General features: G+C 41.9%; 1 long non-coding RNA gene across 1 annotated transcript in view; it reads right to left on the bottom strand.

Moving 5' to 3' along the window:
- Positions 1 to 25,033, bottom strand: part of LOC133386784 (uncharacterized) — a 46,670-nt gene extending 21,637 nt beyond the window's left edge. Inside the window, exons 1-3 of the long non-coding RNA XR_009763288.1 lie at positions 24,960 to 25,033; positions 21,764 to 21,930; positions 15,334 to 15,422 (exon numbers count right to left, since the gene is read on the bottom strand). This is a non-coding gene — a long non-coding RNA (uncharacterized LOC133386784). The remainder of the gene's footprint in view (positions 1 to 15,333; positions 15,423 to 21,763; positions 21,931 to 24,959) is intronic.
- Between the last annotated feature and the right edge of the window lie 1,053 nt (positions 25,034 to 26,086).

Here is a 26,086-nt window from a genome sequence, read left to right as displayed (position 1 = left end):
AAAACAAAGCAAAACAAAAATAAAGAAGAACCACTTCTTATTTCAGCAACAATTGGGTTAATATTCCAGGCTTGATGACATCACAGTATAAACAGAGCAGCCTGCCTTATCTCTCTATGTTCAAGAATACAAAACAAATTTAGTTCCCAGCATCAAAACAGTTAGCGGCGTCGTGAAGAAGCAGATTCGTCAAAATAAAATAGACCAAAAAGAGAATAGTCCCAGACAATATAATGTTCCTCGGAATAGAAATCCCTCTTCTGTGTATATCTTTAGAATGCACTTCCAGGACAGCTTTTTGCAATAGAAACAGAGATAAGCTGTTAATTTCGTGAATAACAGAGAAGAGTTATAACTCACCCAGAAGCTCTTTAAAGCTGATTAAATTGACAAATCTCTTTTTGCTGCAACAATTTAAACCAAGTAAAAAAAATAATAGAAAGAAGGGTGCTTGCCTGTTAGTCTGTTTTCTCTTTGAAGAAAAGATAAAAGTATCGCATTAAACAGATAGAGCTTGTTCGGAAGTCCGTCCGGCATTGCTGGCTGGACCTTTTCTCATAAATTAATGAAATCCAGTCCTCCCAACAAAAACAGGCTTTTGAGGTTGATCTCTACGTTTCTCCCTGCCCGGGAGAAATTTCATCAGTCAAAAAAAAAAATGTTCTGACTGATTTATATCTCAATAAGCTTCTTTTGAGGCGGGAGCCCGTCTCAAAAGCAGGCACAAGCGAAGTCACCCTTCCCGGAAGTCACATTCTGAGTCATTCTCTGTAAAATGAAGCTGTGTTTTCCATTCGCTATAATGGAGAAGCTAAAACCGGCTATAATTTCCCCCCTTTTGGCCAAAGTGGATGACATTTACAGGCACCAGAATCCCTCAAGAGTGGATTAAGCCTGCAGAATTGCAGACAAATAGGTCAAGGGTTGATTTGTGGGAGAAGAAAAAGGGGTTCACTCTCCCCTACAATCTCTTTGGGGGGGAGTGGGGTTTGTCTCTTGCTCTTTCTTACCAAAAGAATTAAGAAGTGCTCAAGTGCTGTGTACTCTTTCTTATACATGTTTCAAATCTTTAACTAGCCTGTCCTTTACAGTGTTTGTGTGCTCCATTAGTTCTGCCACCTTGAGGCTGTACAGAATGTTGCCTGGGGAGTTCTGAAGAGCTCTGGTTTTATAAAGTTTTTGTTAAAGCAGAGCAACACAGGGGTTTTTTAAAAGTCAAATGAAGATTTAATTTTTTTAAAAAAAATATTTGATGCTTAACAAAACAACAACAACACAGACTTCATCCATGCTGTGTAGGGAATAATTTGGCAAGCCTGGCTTCTCACAAAGCCCATGGACCTGGAACACATAGAGATATAGGAAAACATAGACCTATAAGTTACAGAAACAAGAGTGACAGACTGATACAAGACTCTCTAGGGGGTCCAATTCAACTTGATTCAGGAGGGGATGAAGTTCTTTAAATCACCCCAATTTGTCTCATTATTCCAACCTTTCCCAACCAGTGTGCCTCCAGATGTTGTTGGACTACAACTCCCATCAGCCTCAGCCAGCATTGCCAATGGTCAGGAAAGATGGGAATTGTGGTCCAACAACATCTGGAGGCACACTGGTTGGGAAAGGATGCATTATTCTGTCTCTGCACAGAGCCACACACACCCTTACTAAAAACCTACCCTCATTCAAACCTATGTTCCCCTGAATCTTGAGCCTTAACCCTTCCCTTCTTCTGTTCATTGGGCTTTGTGGTGTCAGTTGCAGGCCTTTTTGACAAGGCCTACCTCCTTAGCATCAGGACATTGAAGGGCAGCATTGTAAACACTGGGGAGGAGACACAATGGCTTCAATGAAGATGTGAGCTGAAGAAGATCATTTGTATTTCAGATGATCATTACAAACAGGGCAGACTGATATGCCCCAAGCAGGTAATGGAGAATTTTGCCAACATCACTTCAGTCACTCAAATACGAGTTACAAGATTTACAGGAAAGGAGCAGTCAGAGCTCCAAATGTAGCTCTTCTCATGCACTTTGGGAAGGGTGGGAGATACAACGTTTCTCCTCCTTTTCTGCATATAATTTTGCCACATGTCATTACAGTTGCTGCACATTAAGGATAGGGGACAAAATTTGCATTTTATTGGGGACCTGGCTAATTCACACTTCCCCAAACAACACATGAACTGAAATGCCAGCTGTCCTTCAAAATTCATACTTCTCAGAATTTTGCAATTGAGTTCTTTCCCACACACCAAGCACACACAAAGTGGACAAAAATATATATGCACATAAAAGTCATATATTAGTTAAAATAATATGCAAACCATTATATTGGGGAAATTTGCTTGCAAAATTGTGTATGCTAGGCAAAAGTCTACACAAAAATGTATATATGAGGAGACACGTGAACTAAAGTGCTTACAATTTTTTGTAAGGACTTCTTTTTTTAAAAAAACTCACAAACTGATGCAGAAATGTGGAGAACTGAACTGAAGATTGGAAAAACGAGAAATGGGAGAAGTCAAAACATACATCTCCACTGCACAATGACCAGCATGCTCCACCCTATGGGTACACACAGATACACATTTCCCATATTTGCGAGTTTGCCTTGAGCACCTCTAAGCTGTCATTATTTTTCTATTTGTTATCCTCTCTGTATGGTATAGGAACAGCATGACAATCGAAAGATAATGTGTGCATTTCCCACCTAGGGAGATGTATAAACTTCCCCCACCCAGTCAAGAACTTGCACATATCGCCCATCCTAGGGAAATGGATCAAGGTGCCTTGAGGAAGATAAAGCTTCCTGTTCCTTCTTCCTTCAGAGATTTTACAGAGAAGGGCGGAAGAAACACTAAAAGGCAGATGTAACTTGGCCTTGATTAAATAATCTCCCAGCATTTCAGAGTTTTAAATATTTTTGAATGTTTGCACGTGTCCCATTTTCATGCTCTGGCATAGGTAAGGTCTCAGTAAGGAAACAGCAGTTAGCTGGTGTGATTGCTCATTAAATTTAATGAACAGGTTAGAATTAGCTACTATGAAAAATAAGATGAAAGCAAAATCACACCTTTGAAAACTGTGCTAGAAGTTGAACGAAACATATACAAGTCCAATTAGTCTTATAATAGCGTGTGAATAGCCATATAGCTACACAGACATCTTAGGGATCTACAGTGGACTTCCAGGCTCAAGTGGAACACAATAATAATTGTGGAAGAAATGATACAGTTAACCCTAATGGGACACATCACTTGTGGGAAAGAAAGCCATGAATATATTCTACTTTGTGGATTCACATATGCTCAGATGTCCCATACATACTATCCTGGATTTCAGATAACAATTCCCACTAACCCCCTTTCGGATGCACACCTTAACGTGGTGAGGGGGTTTGAGAGTGTCAAAGAAGCTGAGAGCAATGCCGTCAGGAGTCTAGACCAAGAGGCTAGACTCCTAGCAGGGGCACCCAAGGCAGAATGGTCAAAGCTGAGACACCAGACTAAGATGCATCCAAACTCAGAGGAAGGCAATGGTAAAACACTTCTGAATACCTCTTACCACGAAAACCCTATGAACAGAGTATCCAAAATGCAACACAAGATGGTGCTGGAAGATGAGACCCCCAGGTCAGATGGCACTCACCAAGCTACTGGGGAAGAACAAAGGACAAGTATGAGTAGCGCTGTGACTAATGACGCAGCTGGGGCAAAGCCGAAAGGAAGCCCAGAGGCTGATGCGCACAGATGCGAAAGGAGAGTCTGGAGATGTACGACGCACACAATAGGAACATGGAATGTGAGAAGCATGAACCAGGGAAAGTTAGAAATTGTCAAGCAGTAAATGGAACGTATCAACATTACAATACTTGGCATGAGTGAATTAAAATGGACAGGAATGGAACATTTTCAATCAGGCAACTACAAAATATTTTATGCAGGAAATGAGAAATCAAGAAGAAACGGGGTTGCTTTAATAGTGAGAAGTGATGGAGCAAAATCAATTAGGAGCTACAACGCAAGGTCTGAGCGAGTGATATCAATGAGATTAAATGGGAAGCCTATTAACATAACCATCATCCAAGTCTACACTCCAACATCAAACACAGAAGAAGAATTGGAGAGATTTTATGCAGAAGTACAGGAGGAAATTGATCACACACCAAAACAAGATGTGCTAATAATCATGGGGGACTGGAATGCAAAAGTAGGGAACAGAGAAGAACTAGGAATTGTGGGGAAATGGGGCTTAGGAGACAGAAATGAAGCAGGAGAAAGACTTATTGAATTCCGTGAAGCCAATAATTTGTTTCTTGCCAACACATTTTTTGAGCAACCAAAAAGACGACTGTACATGTGGACATCACCAGATGGTCAATATAGGAATCAAATTGATTATACAATTGGAAACAGAAGATGGGGGCAAAAGTAAGAGGAGATAGAAACATGGTCAGAACTCTAAATGCAACTATACAACAACTAGTACGTAGGGACAAAGAAAACTATTACAATAGTTATTGCATAGAAAAAGAAAAGCACAACAAAATGGGAAGAACAAGAGCCCTATTCCAAAAGATTAGAGAAATGAAAGGGAAATTTAAACCAAGATTAGGGATGTTGAATAATCAACAGGGGAACACACTGACTGACCGAGAAAAAATAAAAGGAAGATGGAAGCAATACACACTGAAGAACTCTATAAAAGAGATGACAGGATGACAGATTCATTCATGGAGGAACCATATGATGAAGAACCAGAAATTTTAGAATGTGAGGTGAAATCTCCTCTTAAAATTCTTGGAAGAAACAAATCACCAGGAACAGATGGCATACCAATAGAGTTGCTACAAGGTACTGAGACTGAATCTGTCCACATTTTGACAAAAAATTGGAAATATGGAAAACTAAACAATGGCCAACAGACTGGAAGTGTTCAATATATATCCCAATTCCAAAGAAAGGGGATCCCAGAGAATGCAGTAATTATTGAACTATTGCCTTAATATCCCATGCAAGTAAAGTAATGCTCAAGATTCTACAACAAAGGCTGTTACCGTATATGGAGCGAGAAATACCAGACATCCAAGCTGGATTTAGAAAGGGAAGAGGCACCAGAGATCTTATTGCAAACATACATTGAATAATGGAATGGACCAAGGAATTTCAGAAGAAAATCACCCTGTGCTTTACAGATTACAGCAAAGCCTTTGACTGTGTAGATCATGAAAAACTATGGAATGCTTTAAAAGAAACGGAGGTGCCACAGCATCTGATTGTCTTGATGCACAACCTATACTCTGGACAAGAGGCTACTGTAAGGACAGAATATGGAGAAACTGATTGGTTCCCCATCGGAAAGGGTGGGAGACAGGGGTGTATTTTATCATCCTATTTGTTTAATCTATATGCAGAACACATCATACAGAAAGCGGGATTGGACCAAGATGAAGGAGGTGTGAAAACTGGAGGGAGAAATATCAATAAGATTGCAGACGATACCATACTCTTAGCAGAAACCAGTAATGATTTGAAAAGAATGCTGATGAAAGTTAAAGAGGAAAACACAAAAGCAGGACTGCAGCTGAACATCAAAACGACTAAAGTAATGACAACAAAAGATTTATGTAACTTTAAAGTTGACAATGAGGACATTGAACTTGTCAAGGATTATCAATACCTCGGCACAGTCATTAACCAAATGGAGACAATAGTCAAGAAATCAGAAGAAGGCTAGGACTGGGGAGGGCAGCTGTGAGAGAACTAGAAAAGGTCCTCAAATGCAAAGATGTATCACTGAACACCAAAGTCAGGATCATTCAGACCATGGTATTCCCGATCTCTATGTATGGATTTGAAAGTTGGACAGTGAAAAAGGCGGATCGGAGAAAAATCAACTCATTTGAAATGTGGTGCTGTAGGAGAGCTTTGCGCATATCATGGAATGCGAAAAAGACAAATATGTGGGTGTTAGAACAAATTAAACCAGAACTGTCACTAGAAGCTAAAATGATGAAACTGAGGTTATCATACTTTGGACACATCATGAGAAGACACGTGATTCACTAGAAAAGACCATAATGCTGGGAAAAACCGAAGGGAGTAGAAAAAGAGGAAGGCCAAGCAAGAGATGGATTGATTCCATTAAGGAAGCCACAGACCTAAACTTACAAGATCTGAACAGGGTGGTTCATGACAGATGCTGTTGGAGGTCACTGATTCATAGGGTCGCCATAAGTCTTAATCAGCTTGAAGGCACATAACAACAATTCCCATTAAATTACAGTCCTGGCTTTGTCTATATTTTACCTTTGGAGAAAAGTTTGGGTATGATTTTTTTAAATGGTTATTTATTCATTCCATTTATTTCTTAGTTGCTTTTCAGGGCGAAGTAGTGCATAGACAGAAATGAAAATGATAGAACCTCAGGCAGAGTATGAAGCACTGAAAGGATACAGAGTGTGACTGAGATCGCCAAAACTATCTTAAGTAAGGCAAAAGATAAGTTTTTAAGTCCTTCTTGGATGCCAGAAGGGAAGGGGCCAAATGAACGTTAGCTGGAATAGAGATCCACAATTATAGGGCCACCACTAATAAGGCCCTGTCACATGTGCTCACCAGCCTAACTAAGCAGAACCTCTTCAATCAGCCTTCGTTGACTTTGTGCTTTCCAGATGTTTTAGATGACAACTCTAAGAACAATTAATTATCTTGCTCTCTTCCTCCCCCCTTGAGTGGATGAGTTAGGTTATTTTGGATTCTGCACTTAATGATTTTACACCCCCACCCACCTACCTGTAATGGCGAGATCCAGATAATGGCTTAAAATATGCATATAATGTGCTGAATTCATTTACATATGCTTTGATTTGCTTAGAAGATACTTAAGCCTCATTGAACTAGTGTATAAAGTTTGCTATAGGTACAAGAGCCAACAGTAAAACAGGAGTAGTCTGAAATTGCTTCCCTTCGGAGTTGGAGAGAAAGATTTTAGAATGTCGTTCCTAATTAGGGGCGTATTTGCCTCCACCATAATTACAGGGAAGACTTGGGAACATTCTCGAATCAAGTGCTAGGAGCCACGTGAGATCAATCATCCTATCAGGGAAGGCGCTGGGCAGCAGATATAAGGCTGCTCCGTTCTTCCCGCTCTTGCCTTTCTCGCCTCGCGGCTTGTGCGGTTTGTCCTCGCTCCGTGGCGTCGTCGGTGCTCAGACGCGATCATTCTGCTTATTTCCCTCGTTGCTTGTTTGCTTTTATTCTGCCATTCCTTGAAGTCCCTTTAACTCCTTTCCTCGTTCCCGCCGATCAGCTGGGCAGCGGGCGTCCGCCCACCCGCCCGACGGCTTCTAGCCGGCTTGTCCTCACTTTAATCTCGCTTGTGTTCCTGTTGTATTTATAGCATTAAGTTCCCAAGACTCAAGAATTCTTGAGTGGGATCTCCTCTATTCTACTGTCCACCTACACTAGACGACTGCTGTTGATAACCTGTGAGCTTAGGTGACCTAACGTACGACATACAAGGAGTGTGTAGATTCGAGGGAAGGGAGAAAGCAAGAACCCTCAACCCTATGCATACACTGGCAAGGGAGTAATCTTGCTGATAATAGATGGCACCCAACGTGGGGCTTTATGGGACAGCAGCAATAGCGCCCTGAAGCAGAGATTTGATAAACTGCAGCAAATCAATTTTTCTAAATATTGGTCTAAAGTGTTGATAGAACTTTAGAACCTACAGAAAACAATCAAGTGACCTCAACCAGGGAGCTGGGAAGCAGGGAGAGTAGATATAGAAGACACACTTTAATCATGGCACAGCCATTTGCTGACAGTGATAGCATTCTGGCTGCTTTTCGAGATTGTGAGCACAAGTGAGAGCACCACCACGTTATGGTGGAGATGAAAATCTTGAATTTTGTGAATGGAGATACATTTGGGAAGCAAGAGGACATGCAGTAAGTGCCACTACCCCACAATGAGGAAGAGGAAAAGGATGCCACTCTGTCACCACCACATCAACCACAAACAAACCAAGCTCACCAAGTCAAACCACAGAAGCAACAGCTGTGTATAGCATACAGGAGCTTGGAAAAGTTACTTTTTTGAACTACAACTCCCATCAGCCCAATCCAGTGGCCATGCTGGCCGGGGCTGATGGGAGTTGTAGTTCAAAAAAGTAACTTTTCCAAGCTCTGGGACTCCAGATGAAGGGGGTGAAGAAGTAGTCACAGAAGACCTCAGAGATGAACAGTATGCCTGAAGAAAGTCCAAGGACTGATCTAACATGAAATCAAGCTCCATTATCACGTTCCAAATGGTCCTTCCTAAATGAATAAATATAAGTGAATGAAGAGGCACAAAAATACCCTACCATAACCATTGAGTGTCTGAGGACAACCAATCAGCAATAGAAATTTGCTACATTAATTAAGCCATGATTAAAAGTGATGTAATTTCCAGGGAATATAAGAAAACATATCAAGAGCACCAGTACCCTGCACAGCTAAAGTTGAAAGCCGAAAAAGATTTTAAGAGCCATAGATTTGTTTAGAAGATGCTTAAGCCTTATTGAACTAGTGTATAAAGTTTGCTATAGGTACAAGAGCCAACAGTAAAACAGGAGTAGTTTGAAATTGCTTCCCTTCCACTTAGATGGTAATGTGTAGAGCTGATTCGTGTGGGACTATGGGCAACAGAACATCATTGGGCCCCTTTGGCACTGAACCTTTGGCGCTGCACCATCAGCACCATTCCTTCCCACTTTTTTATTTTTTTTTTTTTTCAATAATTTTTATTCAGATTTTCATAAAACATACAAGACAAAATCATAAAACATTCAAAGACAAAAAACAAAATCAAAAATAGTTAAACAAAAAGAAAAAAAGAAAAAAAAACAAAAATAAAAAATAAAGAGTAAAATATTGACTTCCCATTTGTCAAAGATCAAATCAGTTATAAGTCTATAATATATAGCAATCCTGTCTCTTAAGTCATATTATAAAATCACTTTCCTCCAGTAGTTATCTTACTTAATCATCAAATCTCATAAACATTACTTTATTCTTTCCACAAAAAGTCAAAGAGAGGTTTCAATTCTTTAAGAAATATATCTATCAATTTTTTTTTCCAGATAAGCATATCGATTAATCCATCTCATTACTAATTATGATAATCTTATTGTCATAACCATAGTCAAAATAAACATTTCAATTAATCCATCACATCAGAATCTGTTAGGTTCAGTAATTTCAGTAGCCATTGTTCTATTATCTCTATTAGTTCCATTTTCCATCTTCCATCTTCAGTAGTCTTGTTAAGTCCAGTAATTTCAATATCCAATCTTCCATTATCAGTATTCCATAATAATCTTGCTGTCAAAGCCATAGTCATATAGTAAGAGTCTGATGGGAATTACCTCTATCCCAAATATTTTCTTGCCATCCATTCTGAATAGGTTGCTGAAATACTGCTGTAAAATCATATCTCTGTTCTTTTTTTCAAAATACAGTGGGTCATCTCTTAAAAGTTTTTCCATTGTCACATGGCTGCAGTTAATTCCATAGATTTTCTCTATATTGGGCTCCATCACATCATTCCAGTCCAGAAGATAATCCATGCCATTGATAACTTTATCTCTAGAATCTTCATTAATTTCTTCAGAGATAACATTGAGTTCCAAACAATAGATTTTATTTCTAAAGTCCATAGACTCCAAATCTTGTTCCTGTTCCACATTTGTTCCAATCTCCGGGATCTCCTCTCTCACAGGGACCCCTATTCCAGTCTCCAGGGTCTCCTCTCTCACAGGGACCCCTGTTCCAATCTCCGGGGTCTCCTCTCTCACAGGGACCCCTTCCAGGGTCACCTCTCTCACAGGGACCCTTATATCTTTAATCTCCTGCTTCATTTTACTCAATTCAATTTTCGTTATCTCAATCTCATCCATTATTTTCTGAAACATAGTTATTTCCAGATTCTCAGCCACTTTCTTAATTGCCATTTTAAAAGAAAAATATAGGAAAACCACTTCTTATTTCAGCAACAATTGGGTTAATACTCCAAACTTGGTGACATCACAGTATAAACAGAGCAGACAGCCTTATCTCTCCAATAGTTAAGTAAACAAAATGCAGTTCCCAGGATCGAAACAATTAATGGCAATCGTCAAGAAACAGATTCGTCAAAATAAAATAGACCAAAAAGAGAGTAGTCTCAAAACAGTATAATATTTTTCAAAATAAAAATCTGGAATAGAAATCCCTCTTCTGTGTGTATCTTTAGAATGCAAATCCAGGACAGCTTTTTGCAACAAAAACAGAGATAAGCTATTAATTAGTGCGTAGCAGAGAGAAGTTATGGCTCCCCAGTGAGATGTCAAAAACCGATCAATCTGGCAAATCTCTTTTAAACAGCAACAATTTAAGTCAAGTAAAAGAAAAATATAGAAAGAAGGGTGCTTGCCTGTTAGTGCGTTCTCTCTTAGAAGATAAGATGAACGTTCGCTTTAACAGATAGAGCTTGCTGTTGAAAATCCGTCCCACCTTCGTCGGCTGGACCTCGTCCCATAAATTAATGAGATCTGGTCGTCCCAACAAAAATAGGCTTTGAGGTTAATCTCTTCGTTTCTCCCTACCCGGGAGAAGTTTAATCAGTCAAAAAAAAAAAAGAAAAAACTGACTGATATATCTGAATAAGCTTCTTTTGAGGCAGGAGCCCGTCTCAAAAGCAGGCACAGGCTAAGTCACCCTTCCCGGAAGTCCCTTCCCACTTTTTTAGAAGCCCTGGTTGGTGGTGGCAAGCTAGTCTTTTACTCTGCATACTGGATCCCTGGACTTCTGTTCTCAAGTTCTCCCTTTACAGCAACCCCCCCCCTCTCTCTCATATAAACATGCAAACTACTTTATGGTGGAACCACTTCCAGTTAATCTCCATTTCCAAACAGCTTTCCTAAAAGATTGGAGGTATATATAATACTGTATGGTCGAAGTTTAGTTCAGTAAACTTAATTCCCAAATTAATTGATGTTACAGCTCATCACCCATAGTAATGTTTCCAGAATCCTTCCCCCATTATCTTGCGCTGTCAGGTTAAATTTATCTTTTCTACATTGGAGTTGCTAAAGAGAGGAAAAAGGGAAGAGCAGGAGCCGCATTAGCCAGAGGGAGAGAGAAAAAAAGTCACACTATTACATTTAATGGTTCTCTCTGTATTTCAGTCATTGTGGCTTGTTTGCCATGAAAGCAATCAATGGCTTTCCTGAAAATAAGAGGCAACCTTTTATTTGACTGTGCTAATGAATTTTAGGCAGAAATAATGAGTCCACCTCCCCCTGCATGCACCCACACCCTTTCCTTCCAGAAATCACATTCAAGCATGACAAGGACTGTTGCCTAATATAAGGACAGAAATGACAGAACATGACCCCCCCTTAATCTGTGCCACATTCGATATGTAGCAGTCCTGGCTCCCAGTAAGAATGAGGGTGACATCACCTGCCAGGACTGTTCATTTATTTATTTATTGCATTTGTATACCACCCTGTAGCCGAAGCTCTCTGGGCGGTTTACAACAATTAAAAACATTAAAAACAAATATACAAATTTAAAAACATATTTTTAAAAAGCAATTTAAAAACACATGCTAAAATGCCTGGAAGAAAAGTCTTGACCTGGTGCCGAAAAGATAACAGTGTTTGTGCCAGGCACACCTTGTCATGGAGATCATTCCATAATTTGGGGGCAACCACTGACAGATCAAGGAGAATCAACACAGTCACACTCCCCTTGTCTCTGTCTGACAGAGGTCATCATACAGGCTGTTTCCGTGCCAAAACCAGGCCTGAAACCCGACTGAAATGGATCCAGATAATCGGTCTCATCCAAGAGCGTCTGGAGCTGGCCCGCAACCACTCTTTCAAGGACCTTGCCCTGGAATGGAACATTTGCCACCGGCCTATAGTTATTAAGGTTTTCTGGGTCCACGGAGGGTCTCTTCAGGAGTGGTCTCACTACTGCCTCTTTCAGGCAGCCAGGGACCACCCCCTCTAGCAGAGAGGCATTAATCACCTCCCTGGCCCAGCCGACTGTTTCATCCCTGCTAGCTTTTATTAGCCATGAAGGGCAAGGAACCAGAACAGAAGTGGTTGCACAAACCTGTACAAGCACCTTGTCAATGTCCTCAAGCTGTACCAACTGAAACTCATCCAAGAAATTGGGACAAGGCTGTGCTCTGGATACGCCGCTTGATTCACCTGCTATAACACTGGAGTCTAAGTTCTGGTGGATGCTGAAGATTTTATCCTGGAAGTGCCTAGCAGATTCATTACAGCTGGTCGTAGGTGGTTCTACCATGTCCTTGGGGCCAGCGTGTAATAGCCCCCGGACAATTCTGAAGAGCTCCACTGGGTGGCAGATTAATGATTTGATAGTGGCAGCAAAATATTGATTTTTTGCTGCCCTCACTGCCCCTAAATACAGCTTACCATAGGCACTTGCCAGTGTGTAATTGCATCCACCAGGAGTTCGTCTCCATCTGCACTCAAGCCGTCTCCGATATTGCTTCATCGCTCTCAGCTCTGGGGTATACCATGGAGCCGTATGAGCTCTACACAGGAGAGGGTGCTCAGGAGCAATCTTGTCAACTGCCCAGGTCATTTCTGTATTCCACAGTTCAACCAGGGTTTTGACAAGAGCACCAGCCTATCAGGTTCATGTCTCCATTCCTAGTTGTGAGTTTAATTCAGGATGATAGGGAACTTGTGTTGATTTCTTCACTTCAAAACAAATAACACAAACATTAAAAAGGGAGCAGAATTTGTGTTGAAAAATGATAATGTTGAATTGAGAAAGGTGTGGCATTTGAACTCTAAGCAGGAGAAAATGTTTTGGGGAAAGGATACCAGAACAGATGTGAACCTTTGGCATAAAATTAGGTATACTCATTCGGCTGACTTAAGAAGAAAGGATGACAATCAAACACCCATCACATGGCCCATTCATTAACACCCACATATTCAGCCTGGACATCTGCAAAGAGGAAGCCTGTCCATGCGTATGCTTCCACACAACAGGGAACCCTCATTGTACAGAGTCCCCAATCATGTGGAACTCCATTCATGGGCAGTTGCACACATCTAGGCTTCCTGTCCACAGATTTCAAGGCTGAACATGTAGATGTTGAAGACAGGGCTGGTGGAGCACACAGTTTGGGGAGCTGGCAGAGAAACTCTAGTGACCACCTCTAGTTTCAGTTCCAAAATGACATAACAGTCCAGCCCTATCTCTGATCATTATAAAGAGATGAGGCCAGACTCACTATAATTCTGCTTTTTGCCTTCATCTTTTCCCTCCTTTCCATCTGAGTGAGACTCAGTCTTGCTAGGCTATTTTGGTTTCCCACTCTTTTCTCTTTTTTCTTTCATTTTTCCCCCGTTCCCATTTTCCTAGTGATTAAAGGGATCCTTGGCCTACAGGAACTTTGAGCTAGATTAGTTTGTAATGTTTTAACTGATGTTTTGATGTTAGTTTTAATTGATGAATATGGTTGTATTTATTGTATTGCACATTGTTCTTGTTGCTGCTGTAAGTGGCCTAGAGTGTCCAAAAATTGGACAGATAGGCGACTAACAAATTAAAGTTTATTATTATTATTATTATTATTATTATTATTATTATTATTATTATTGGTGACTCGCTGCACTGGATTGGTAGCTATGAATCCAATGTCTCAAATGCTACTCAATTAGAACACCTAGGAAACTTAGGATGTTTTCTCACTAGGTGCGCTGGAGGCCATTTTTGTAGGAAAATGCATTTTAGGGCTGACAATACTATTATTCTCATTGTTTCCATTAGTCGCTTTCAGAAACAGTGCATCAAGGGGATGAAATGGTGGTGTCCTTACAGGCCCTGAGCTTGCCTGGATGGGGATTGGTCAGGGTGAGGTGATGGTGAGGTCAAGGGAGCTCTGGGTTGGCAGTAGTAGCTCTGTCCCCCTCATAGACTGCTGCTGGTTGCTTTGATTGTGTCCTTCTGCCATCGTTATAATGATTTCTTTATTCACATTGTTACAGGATTATTTCCTTATCTCTTTGCTTTTCCTCTATGTTGTTGATTATCATGTTGTGCTATATGAATAGATGTTTCCTTATGTGCTTGTGAAAACATTTTGCACCTACAATATTAATTCACTGTTGTTCCTGTATTGGTTATTGTATATCAACAAGCCATTTAATTTGTTCAGTTGTAATTTTGGATCTGAGCTCCTTGTAACGGATCCAGCTTTACATATGGGGATGCAAACTCAAGCCCAGTATAACAATGTGGTGAAACTGGTGCATGGAAACATCTGCTCATTTAAAACCTGGAAGCACGTAGACCAGGAGTGAGAAACCTGGGGCCCTACAGATGTTGTTGGATCAATCAACCATAAAGATTGCTGATATAATGCTACTGGTTTCATTTTTTGTTGTTGCTATGGTTCCACCCAGAGTGCTTCATCTACTTTCTGCTAATTTGTTTTTTTAACCAGCATTTAAATAGTATTTTAAATATATTTTCAAGATTAAACTTTGCAAGCATCCTTAGTTACATAGTAACTAAAGCTGCAATCCAAACCCCACTTACCTGGGAGCAAGCGCCATTGTGGGACTTACTTCTGAGGAGACGTGGTTAGGCTTGTGCTATAAATAAACAAACCATGCAGGTAAGGCCAGTTCACTGATCATTGTGACTGGCCCTGTCAAAGTGGTTGTGGACCTTTCAATGTGCCATGAGATGAACTTACCAAAAGCAGCTTCCACAACAGGACTGTGATGCATAAGTGAATCTCACCCCTTAATTGTGCTGGCTGCAATTAAGGTTGCAAATCTATACACTCTTACTTGGGAGCCAGTTGAATTCATTTGGGTTTTCCACTGAGAAGTCTAAAATAAGATTTTATTTACTTTTTAAATCTGTGAATTGCTTCCCATGAAGCATGAATAAAAACACCATATCTATCTATCTATCTATCTATCTATCTATCTATCTATCTATCTATCTATCTATCTATCTATCTATCTATCTATCTATCTATCTATCTATCTATCTATCTACCTATCATCTATCTATCATCTACCTATCATCTACCTATCATCTACCTATCATCTACCTATCATCTACCTATCATCTACCTATCATCTATCTATCATCTATCTATCATCTGATATAGATAGCACACTGGAATAAGAAATTAAAGGCTTGCTGAAAAAGATTGTTCTGAATGCTGTGCATCTGAACATATGGAGTAATTTGCTCTCACCGTTAAGGAAGAACAACCACACAGCTACTCACCTAGGGTCAACAGGCAAGATTTCTCCATGAGAAGGCGTTGCTTCTAGGTGGTTGTGCCATGATATCTCTGTATGATCTTAAAAAAAAGTCTGGAAAAACCCATAATATTTACTTACTCATGTATCTGTCTTCCAAGCTGAGACTGAAATACTTTCTTAGACTATTACAGAAATAAGAATGCTTTTTTGCTTTTCTGTACTTCCTGTACATTGTTTTGGCAATCATTACAACAACCCTGCAAGGTAAAGTAAAGGTGTCCCCGAACTTATAGTGTGAGTCATTTCCGACTCTTAGGGCGACGTCTTTTACTAGGCAGATCGTATATATGGGGTGGGATTGCCAATTCCTTCCCCAGCCTTTCTTTACCCCCCAGCGTATGCCGGGTACTCATTTTACCGATCACGGATGGATGGAAGGCTGAGTGGACCTCGACCCCTTTTACCGGAGATTCGACTTCCTCCTTCCATTGGAATCGAACTCTGGCAGTGAGCAGAGCTTCGGCTGCGTTACCACCGCTTACCACATTGCAGGCAGTGTGAGTGTGTGTATAAGGGGATAAAGCTGAGAGGTCATGGCTTGCTTAGAGTGATTGGCAAGAGCCAGATTTGTATTGCTTGCTATTGTCACAAGCTTAGCTACTACGTTACACCAATTTCTGGCCCTCACATTTTTAGTGCTAGTACAATCCTCAAATGGAAAGCAAGACTCTTTTGCCTCTCTGGAGGAGTGGAATTGATGTTGCTGTGTTTTGCTATTACAAATCACTAGCAAAAGGAACCTGGGATGTAAATACATCTGTGGGTAAACATACACACTTTCCCCTCAGTAGAGCCATCAGGTGCTCACAACAACTCAGGTTTTCAATGTTCTCTGGGAATCTTGGTTTACACTGTTGCACTTCCTCCACTTTGCTCTATCTTGTGGGAAACCGAGCATGAGGGAAGAATTTGAGCCAGTATGCTTATTTTGACAGTTGCATCTCGGATGCATGCGGTGCCTTGACAGATGCTAATAAAGTCAATCAGCGGAACACATCTTCTTCCCAACCTTTAGGCTGTGGGCAATCAAAGAAACTCTGAATGTCTGGCTCCCTTCCCCTGATTGCTGCACTCACTGATTTAGTGCACCCAAACAGGCAATAATTAGTCAGTACAGCTTGTGTCAAAAGACCCATCACGTTCATTCAGATTGGATAAACTGAATCCAATTGGCATCCGTGCATTCTGGTTTTTAATAGGTTCCTGCTGCATTCCCAAATATTTTTAGTTAAACATAAGGCAAATGCAAAGTCTCTCTCTCTTGCCTTCACTCCAGAGGCACACATCTTTGGGACTAAGCCCCATTGGTCTTACTTAACCTCAGAGGCTAAAGCAAGTGGTTCCCCAAACTTCCACAAATGTTGTGTTTGTGGAAACGAAAGGAAATGTTTTGGATAGTCCTGTGTTTTTGCAATCATGTGTATTTAGCTCTCTAAGGATTAACTAAAATGGTTACTTTGGATGTGGAAATGCCACCATGAGGAGAGCATTTAATGCTGTACAATATAGGAGCTTAAAATTTTGGAAGAGTGCACGCCCCACATGCACACACCCAACACATGCACACTCAATATTTAAATCACATGCAAAGAAACCATCCCAATCACATGATAATGGTGTGAAAACATCCGCTTGTGATGGCATTTCCAATGCAAAGAGCTTTTAAAATTTGTAAGACCCCCAACCTTAAATAAAACGCAATGTCATAAACTGACAAAGGAGATGTGCAACAGGTACAATGTCTTTCATTACTACAGCTCTGTGATCAGGGTGGGGAGGGCAGCATATATAAGCTCCTTGAGGTCAGGGACCTGTCCTCTTGTACTCTGTAAAGGCTCATGCACACTGATGGTGCTATATCAATGAATACATGATAATAATGACAACAAAAGAGTTTCCCTTCCATATTCCTTAGTGCTCAGATATCGAGATGGGTGCTAATGGTGCAATCTGGAAACTACTATTGCTGAAAGTCATAGCTAAGGAATGACAAATAGGTTATGCTGTGTAGTTTCTTTCTTTGGGGGATTTCATCCTACTGTTAAAATAGCTTTTTCTCTTAAATGTCACAAGGCTGCAGAAGACCTGCATCTTCTGTATCCTTCCTCAACTGCTCCCTTTGTCTGCCCTCATCTCCTTGCTTAGGAGCAAAGGAAGCTGCCATACACTTAGGCCAATCCATCTAGCTCAGTATCACCTACACTGACTGGCAGCGGCTCGCTAGGGTTTTACACAGGGGACATTCCCAGCCCTACTTGGAGATGCCGGGGACTGAACTTGGCACCTTCTGCATGCAAGGCAGATGCTCAACCACTGAGCTACGGCCCTTCCATCTGCCTGCTGTTGGGTGACACCTGTGTCCGCCTGCCAAAAACACCGGCATACGAAAGTACCACGGACGTGATTGCATGGAAATGCCAAAATGGAGATTTTCCAGGGTGGGGAGGGGTTGATACAGCCCCAAAGCCACTGACTCCTGTGTTGGCCCCACTGTCTTCATTTGGTAACATTGGGCCAAAACACCGTCCTGCCTTTGCTCCAATCGGCATGCGCAGCAGCGCTGCAGAGGCAGCGGCGGCGGCTATGCTGCTCCGTCACACCCTGCTGCTGTCCAGCCAGGCTTAGGATTTCTCTGCCCATCATGAGCATCTCTTGTTAAAATGATTTTAGCAGGCAGAGCTGACACCAGGGTTTGGGGGGGGGCTCAGCAAAGCACCCTCTGTGCTCCCCCATGTCAGTCTTTGGGCAGGTTTAGTACAAGTAATGTTTGTCAAGGCTGCCGAGGTAATGACAGCTTGGCAGCCTTAAGAAATAGAAACGATTTGTTACCACTCGTGCAAAATTGTATATGGAAGTCAGGCTTACATACCAACATCAATAAATGGCAGACTATGGATTGTGGAACTTTGATCTACCACACTGGGGTCATTTAGAAGAGAGTGTATTCTGGAAATGTTTCTAGCCACGTACATTGTTAAAGATTATGGCACCAGAATGTGTGGTACTGAAATTAAATAACAGTTAAAAGCTTGAGTGGGGAACCTCTGGCTCAAATTTGCCTCAAAGCTAAATTTGACCCACTGTGTCTCCTCATTCACTCCCCATGCCATTTCAGCCAAGCTGCACCCACCTGCTCTGCACCTGCCATCACAAATGACATCAGGCATGGGCTAGGTAAGAGTGGGCTGGGAGAAAAGGGGCTTGGCAGGCACTGCTGCTTGGCAGTGCCTGCAAAGTTGCTTACGCAGCATTTCCCAAACCCTTGACAACCGGCTGATTGTCAGGTGCTTTGGAGATGCCGTGCAAAGCACTTTGCAATCCCTGCGCTTGGTGCATGGGAAGCATGGAGCCCAGGGCTTGCAAAGTGCATTGTCCAGCACTTCCCAATAGCCCAGCAATCAGCTGGTTGTCTGGGGTTTGGGAAGTACTGCACAAAGCACTTTGCAAGCCCTGTGCTCAGCACTCCCCAAGCACCAAGCATAAGACTTGCACAGTGATTACTGCACAGTGATTCCCAAGCACCCAACAAGCAGAGGATTGCCAGGCATTTGGGAAGCACCGAGCAAAGCACTGCATGTTCACAGGTTTCAATCGCTGGCCATGATTATGACATCAGATGATTGTTCGGTGGGGGGGTGGGGTGGAGATAAAGATCTGGCCTGTTGGGCCAAAAGGCTTCCCCACCCCTTGTCAAAAGGGTTGCTCCCATTTTTCTCCCCCATCTTAATTAGGAGGAACAAAAGACAATATGAAATGAATGTGGACTAATCATGCCCCCCTCTGCCCTCATGAACATTTTTTTCTTCATCAGCACTTTACCAAGGCTATAAAAATAGATAAACTATAACACTGGTTAATGTATAGTTGTCTAGTTTATTTATATACCACGTTTTCGCCAAAAGGCCCTCAAAGTGGTGAACAACATATTAAAACATATTACAAAAAAAAAAATTACATAAGAAATAACCAGTAAAAAATTAGGGTTGCCAGGTTCAGGGCCTGAGACTGATCCTGTATCTTTAGGAGAAGAGAAAGTCAGCCAAGTGCAGGTTTCTTGCAACACTGTAATGAGAAAAACCACAAGGTGGGATTCTCCCTTCCCCCTGCACACCTTTTAAAGAGACAGAAGACTTCTTGGTTGCCAGGCCCAGCCTTGTGGTTTTCCCCATTACGTGTTGCAAGAACACCTGCACTTGGCTGACGTGGTCTTAGGAGAGACATTCCTTTTCTCAGAAGCGCATAATGTCATCGGACAAGTTGTCCCTCTCCTTGTTTTGGTGAGCTGGTCCACCTGCCTGGGCTGCGGGGAGGATGTCTGACTCCCCAAGTGGTGCTCTGCTGCCTCACGCCTGGCATGGACCCGTAAAGGATGGTGTGGAGCTCCTGGGCTGCGAAGTGGTAGCTGGGCGGGCGCTGCTCACATTCCTGAGCTCCGTCGGAGCTTCTCTTCTCCGACGGAGAAGAGGCTCCCTGGGGGGTGCGTTTTGGATTTCAGCTTAAGCTTTGGTCCCAGGCTATGGTCTGGAGGCAAATGAGGCCACCAACTTGCTGAAACAAAGCAGGTCTTTTTGGCACCCAGCAGGGTCAAAGAAGGTGTGTAATCTAAATAACTATGCTCATCCCAGTTATTATTCACTAAATGTAAATGTACTGCCTTCAAGTCGATTCCGACTTATGGCGACCCTATGAATAGGGTTTTCACGAGGCTGAGAGGCAGTGGCTGGCCCAAGGTCACCCACTGAGCTTCATGGCTATGTGGGGATTCAAACCCTGGTCTCTCAGGTTGTAGTCCAACACCTTAACCCCTACACCACACTGGCTCTAATAGGCGGTTTAAGAATGTACCTATAGCCCACAGATATTTCTATCAAACTTTAAAAAGCAGGGAAATTAGGCAGCTATAGGGAATGCACCAGGGGAGCAGGAGACCTGACCTCCTCTCTGAGATATTGTACTGCCCTGCACATTTGTCAAAATGCAAACACAATTTGGCTTGGTCTTTCACAATCCAATCCACTTGCTGTGTAGCTTGGAAGAATTTGGTAACATGTGGTGGGTCTGGCAACCAAGAGGTCTTCCGTATCTTTAAAAGATGTGCAGGGGGAAGGGAGAATTCCACCTTGTGGTTTTTCTCATTACAGTGTTGCAAGAAACCTTCATTTGGCTGACTTTCTCTTCTCCTAAAGATACAAGATCAGTCTCAGGCCATGAACCTGGCAACCCTAATCCCCACACAGCCATGAAGCTCACTGGATGACCTTGGGCCAGTCACTGCCTCTCAGCCTCAGATGAAGACAATTGTAAACCCCTTCTGAATACTGCTTACCATGAAAACCCTATTCATAGGGTCGCCATAAGTCGGGATCAACTTGAAGGCAGTCCAACACAACAACATGAGCAGACACATAGGCAAACTCCCCTCCCTTTCTCTGCCCCCCAACTGTTTCTTCCAAGGGGCTGGAATCCTACTCCTTCTTACCTGGGACTAAGTCCCACCAAACTGAATAGGATTTACTTTAGACTAGGCTTGGGGTTAGGATTGTACTATGAATGTAATCAAACTTAATTTTGTAAAAAAAATTGTCTAGTTCTAGCTTCTCTAACAGAACGCATACTTTTTATGCAATCCTAACTCCACCTACCTGTGTGTAAGCCCCATTGAATTAAGTGAGACTTACTTCTGCGTAGAGATTTGTAGAATTACAGTGCAAACCCTCAGAATCTCTCCCCCTTCTCTCTCTTCACTAACTTTTTGATTACTGCTTCCTTCTGCCCTTCTCTCAAAATAGCAGTTTTCACTTGTCTGAACCCACAATAGGCTTTAACTCCATTTAAATTTCTAAAACAAACTCTTTTTTTAAAAAGAGTCAACAATTTAAACAGTTCAGCCCTAGCACTGGTTTGCTGACAGGTCTCGCTCTCATTTTTAGGCACTCCACTTACCTGGGAGTAAGCCCCACTGAACTCAGTGTGATTTACTTCTGAGTAGACATTTTTCCTCCTTTCTTCCCTTCAAGCTCATTGCTAGCACACAGAAGCTCTGCTCCACTTACCTGGGAGTAAGCCCCACTGAACTCAGTGGGATTTACTTCTGAGTAGACATTTTAAAAATTCAAATGTGAATCCTCCAAAGCTCTCTCCTCTCCCCCATTTTTTCTCAGTCCTTTCCTCAAACTCACTCATTGCCAGCACACAGAAGCACTGCACTCAATGGGACTTACTTCTGAGTAGACTTTTAAAAAATTGCAGTGAGTCCTTCAAAGCTCCCCCCCCCTGTTTTTTGCCTCTTTCCTTCCCAAAAGCTCACGCGATTGAGCGAGTGGGGATGGCAGGCAAGGGGAGAGAGCGCTGGTGGGAGGTAACAAACACACACACACATCATCGTCACTCACCTACACAGCTCTTCACCTTCATTATGCTGCTGCCTTCTTCATCTTTGCCCTCTGACTTTCTCCCTCCACCATCCATTTTTTATCTCTCCATGACCGCCTGGCTCTTCACCTCCTCCCTCCTTCCTTTTAACACAGAGCACGAGGGAAGAGCAACACTGTACAGAAGCCTAGTGCAAGGCACATGTCAGAGGGAAAGGAAAGAACTGGTTACAACTGCACTTGCGTGATGTTATCCACTGTAATGCATTTTTTTTACAAATTAATTAAAAATAAACCATGCCTTTTTTTTTTTACTTTAAACCTACGGAAGATTAAGATCTGTGTTTGGGGCAAGCTCAGGGATTTGATTAGAGATATGTTGCAGTCATCTCTGATTTTTAATGAATTTCAACAGATTATGAGAACTTCTGAAGAAAAAAGTCCATACTGCTTCTTGTTTCTCTCTCTCCTGTTTTTCACTTTAACTTGAGAATTCTCCGGGGGTGGTGGTGGTTGTGTATCACCAAGAAAACTTTCAGGGTTGTAGAGCAAGCGGTTCTGAATCCAACAGTATAAGACTTATAAGTTTTTATTTTGAATTGGGACTACACAAAGCACCAGAAAGGTGTGTGCGTGGGTATTTTCATTTAACATGGTAGAACGTGAAAAATCCCTACTGGCTATAGTATACAGCCACTCTCGTGGCTATATAATCTGTCTGGCAAAACAATACAGTAATACCTTGCATTAACGCATTCAATGGGACCAGAGCGAGTACGTAAACCGAAAATGTCCTTAAAGTGACGCACTACCTTTTAAAACTTTTTTTTACCTCTCCTTCATGCGGAGCCTCAAAGCCCCAAGCTAAAGCCTCTGCTGCTGCGCTGCTGCGCCTCCCAGCTGATTGTGATCGCGCCTCCCAGCTGATTTGTGGTGGCGCGATCACATCTATTTCCACCAGAGCTTGGAAGTAACTAGTTACAAGTAACGAATTACTTGTAATTCATTACTTTTTTGAGTAACGAGTGGGTAATTCCTTTACATTTTGATTGTAATAGAACTAGGAGTAATTTTACTACTTTTGTGGAGTAATTGTAACATTTCCAGAATTACTTTTGGGCATTACTTTGGGGGGGAGCAGGGGAAGTTTTCTGCTCCTCTGATTTGTGGATGAAAATCTTGTGCCTCAAACTGGGCTTCTGTGCAGTGTCGCTCATTCCTCATGCTCTGTGGATGGGTAGGAGGTGACGAGGGAGGAGGCAGAGAGTGAGACGGGTTGGAGTGGAGAAAACAATTATTTTAAAAAAACAGATAGTGGTGGTGAAGAATGGAGCGGAGGGAAAAAGGATCCGGAGGTCAAGAACATGGATAAAGGAGGAGAAGGAGGCAGCAGCAGAATGGAGATAAAGAACTGTGGAGGTGAAAGATGACTGTGTGAGAGTGTGTGAGAGTGTGTGAGAGTGTGTGAGAGTGTGTGAGAGTGTGTGAGAGAGTGTGAGAGAGTGTGAGAGAGTGTGAGAGAGTGTGAGAGAGTGTGAGAGTGTGTGTGAGAGAGTGTGAGAGTGTGTGTGAGAGAGTGTGTGAGAGAGTGTGTGAGAGTGTGAGAGAGTGTGTGAGAGTGTGAGAGAGTGTGTGAGAGTGTGAGAGAGTGTGAGAGAGTGTGAGAGAGTGTGAGAGAGTGTGAGAGAGTGTGAGAGAGTGTGAGAGAGTGTGAGAGAGTGTGAGAGTGTGTGAGAGTGTGTGAGAGTGTGTGAGAGTGTGTGAGAGTGTGTGAGAGTGTGTGAGAGTGTGTGAGAGTGTGTGAGAGTGTGAGTGTGTGAGTGTGTGAGAGTGTGAGAGTGTGAGAGTGTGTGAGAGTGTGAGAGTGTGAGTGTGTGAGTGTGTGAGTGTGTGTGTGTGTGAGAGAGAGAGAGAGAGAGAATACTGTGTTTGCACTTGGCACACAAAGTGGCCTCCACTACCCTCTCTGGCTACTGTGCTGCATTTGCAGTATTTTAACTTTTTTGCATCTCAGGGGAAAATGTTTGCTTGAGTGAGTGTCTCTTAGCTGGTGGCAGGGCAGGGTCTGGGAGGTGGTTAAGTGAGAGAGATTATGCTGGCTGGCTGAGTGGGGGGGTGTTGCACTTGGTTTGATGTGCAAAGATCTGAGTAGTGGCCTCAGCCTCCCTCCCCACCACCCTTACCAGCGGAGAGACCACCATTGCTATCTTATGAATAAAAATAATTATTCTACTACCTCTGTATGTGTTTGTTTATTTTTAATGTTGTTTCAGGCTACTTAGATGTGCAGCAGCCAAGGCCAGCACCTTGTAGGCATTTTTTAAAGTAACTGAAATGTAATTGTAGTGATTACTTTGGAGGAAAAGTAAAGTAATCAGTTACTTTCAGAGCAATTGCAATTGTAACGGTAATTACTACTTTTTTGGGTCATGTAACTGTAACTGTAATTTATTACTTTTTAAAAGTAATCTTCCAAGCTCTGATTTCCACCCCCACGTGCTAAAGCCTCTGCTGCTGCACTGCATTTCTGGAGAAATACAGGCATATGGAGCATGTATGTTATAGTGAGGCTACGTTAAGTGAAGTGACGTTAAGTGGGGTATGCCTGTATTCTTGTGGGAAGAGTCTGCCTTTAAATAGATAAACCACAGTATGTTAAACACAAAAAGGAGAGTTTTTCTGCAGATCATTTTGGAAACAAGACATAACAGCTCCAGCAACCACAGACACACAGAAACACACACAAATTGGCTTATGCATGGTTAGTTCTTTTTTCCAACTAAATTCTCTGTATTAAAACCTGTAGCTATTTTATCTTGCTGTGGCTAAAGTTGGTTATCAGCTCACAAATGCAAGTCTTTTAAAGTTACATTTGACTCAAAAAAGTATCTCTATTCTGTTAATGTTATGTTAAAAGTAATTTTCCAACTAATAGCCAATTAAGACAGGGGTAGGGAGCTTGCAGCTGTCATATTGCTGGCACTCCTCCAATTGCTTAGCCACATATCAACCCATAATAATGTTAGCAGATTGCAATTAAAACTGTCCATTATGTTATGTGTTTTTGCTACTCCTGTACTCAACATTTATCCCAGTTTCCCCCCTCCCAATCTCCATCAATCAGTGAGAAAAGAAATTGCATTCAAAACTAATCAAAGTGGAAGAAACGTTTGGTGGTTTCCCCATGCACTGGGTGCATGGTTTTTGTTGTACTTACCTTTCTTTTGCGGTGGCTGAAGAATCATAGAATCTTTGTAAGTGTCCTTTCTCTCATTCTGCAAATGATTTTACCAGCACTCTGCAGCCTTCCCAGTTGCCTGCACTTAATTTAAAGCCAAGGGGAAGAAGTCATGAGGTAACTCCTCCCATGGGCTTTTTCAGAACAGGAAGTGTGGACAGCCAGGGAGGTTGCAGAGTGCTAGAGAAATATTTACAGGAAAGAAAAGATGTACATGCCACTCTTGGCCACCTCACAATTATAAGGTATGCTCAAAACCCACCAGAATTCTAAAGAAATTCTGAAGTGCCTGGTCAACACTAATTTTATTGCCAATGATGTTTGATTGATTTTAGGGTAACTCTGTGTCTCTGATTCCGAATATGGCATCGGTTTTGCTAGATTGGCTCTAATTTTTGAGATAATGGATGCCCCCATTGAAAAACATAACAAATTCAAAAAATTTAATGGTCAGACATAGCCTACCCACAAATGACATGGAAACTGTCTCAAATCATACAAAAGTAAACACATGAAATACCTAATGGTGTTGTATTCAGTACAATAACATTAAAACAAAGTAAGCTGATTCAGATAATCACAATGAATGCATAGAAAAACGCTGTGTGTACGATTTTCTTTTATGTGGGGCATCAGGACAATCACGTTGGAGGCTTCAGCAGTAGTCTGCCATCATGTGTCTGTCCCATCTGCCTTGATACCTTTCCTCCATCACCTTTATATCCTGATGGAACCTCTCCCCTTGTTCCTCACTAAAATCACCAAGATTATCTGGAAATCTGTCTAAGTGGCTATGGAGATAGTGTACCTTTATGCTCATATTAGTACCCAAATGTTTAAAGTTAGCGGGCATGTTTTGCACCAATTCTCCATAATTGTCTGCTTTGTGGTTACCCAAGAAGTTATTGACAACTGAGACATAACTGCACCAGGCAGAAGCTTCAACATCATTCATAAATTTAGTGAAATTCAAATCATTGATGAGTTTATGAATTTTAGGGCCATCAAAGATTCCTGCTTTTAGTTTTTCCATAGTCAGTCCAAGGAACGATCTACAAATGTATTTGAAGCAATCACCATCTTTGTCCAAGGCCTTAACAAATTGC

The sequence above is a fragment of the Rhineura floridana genome, chromosome 6 (genome assembly GCF_030035675.1).
Source record: "Rhineura floridana isolate rRhiFlo1 chromosome 6, rRhiFlo1.hap2, whole genome shotgun sequence".
NCBI lineage: Eukaryota > Metazoa > Chordata > Lepidosauria > Squamata > Rhineuridae > Rhineura > Rhineura floridana.
Note: the sequence above shows the minus strand (reverse complement) of the source record. Positions and strands in the feature narration are given on the sequence as shown.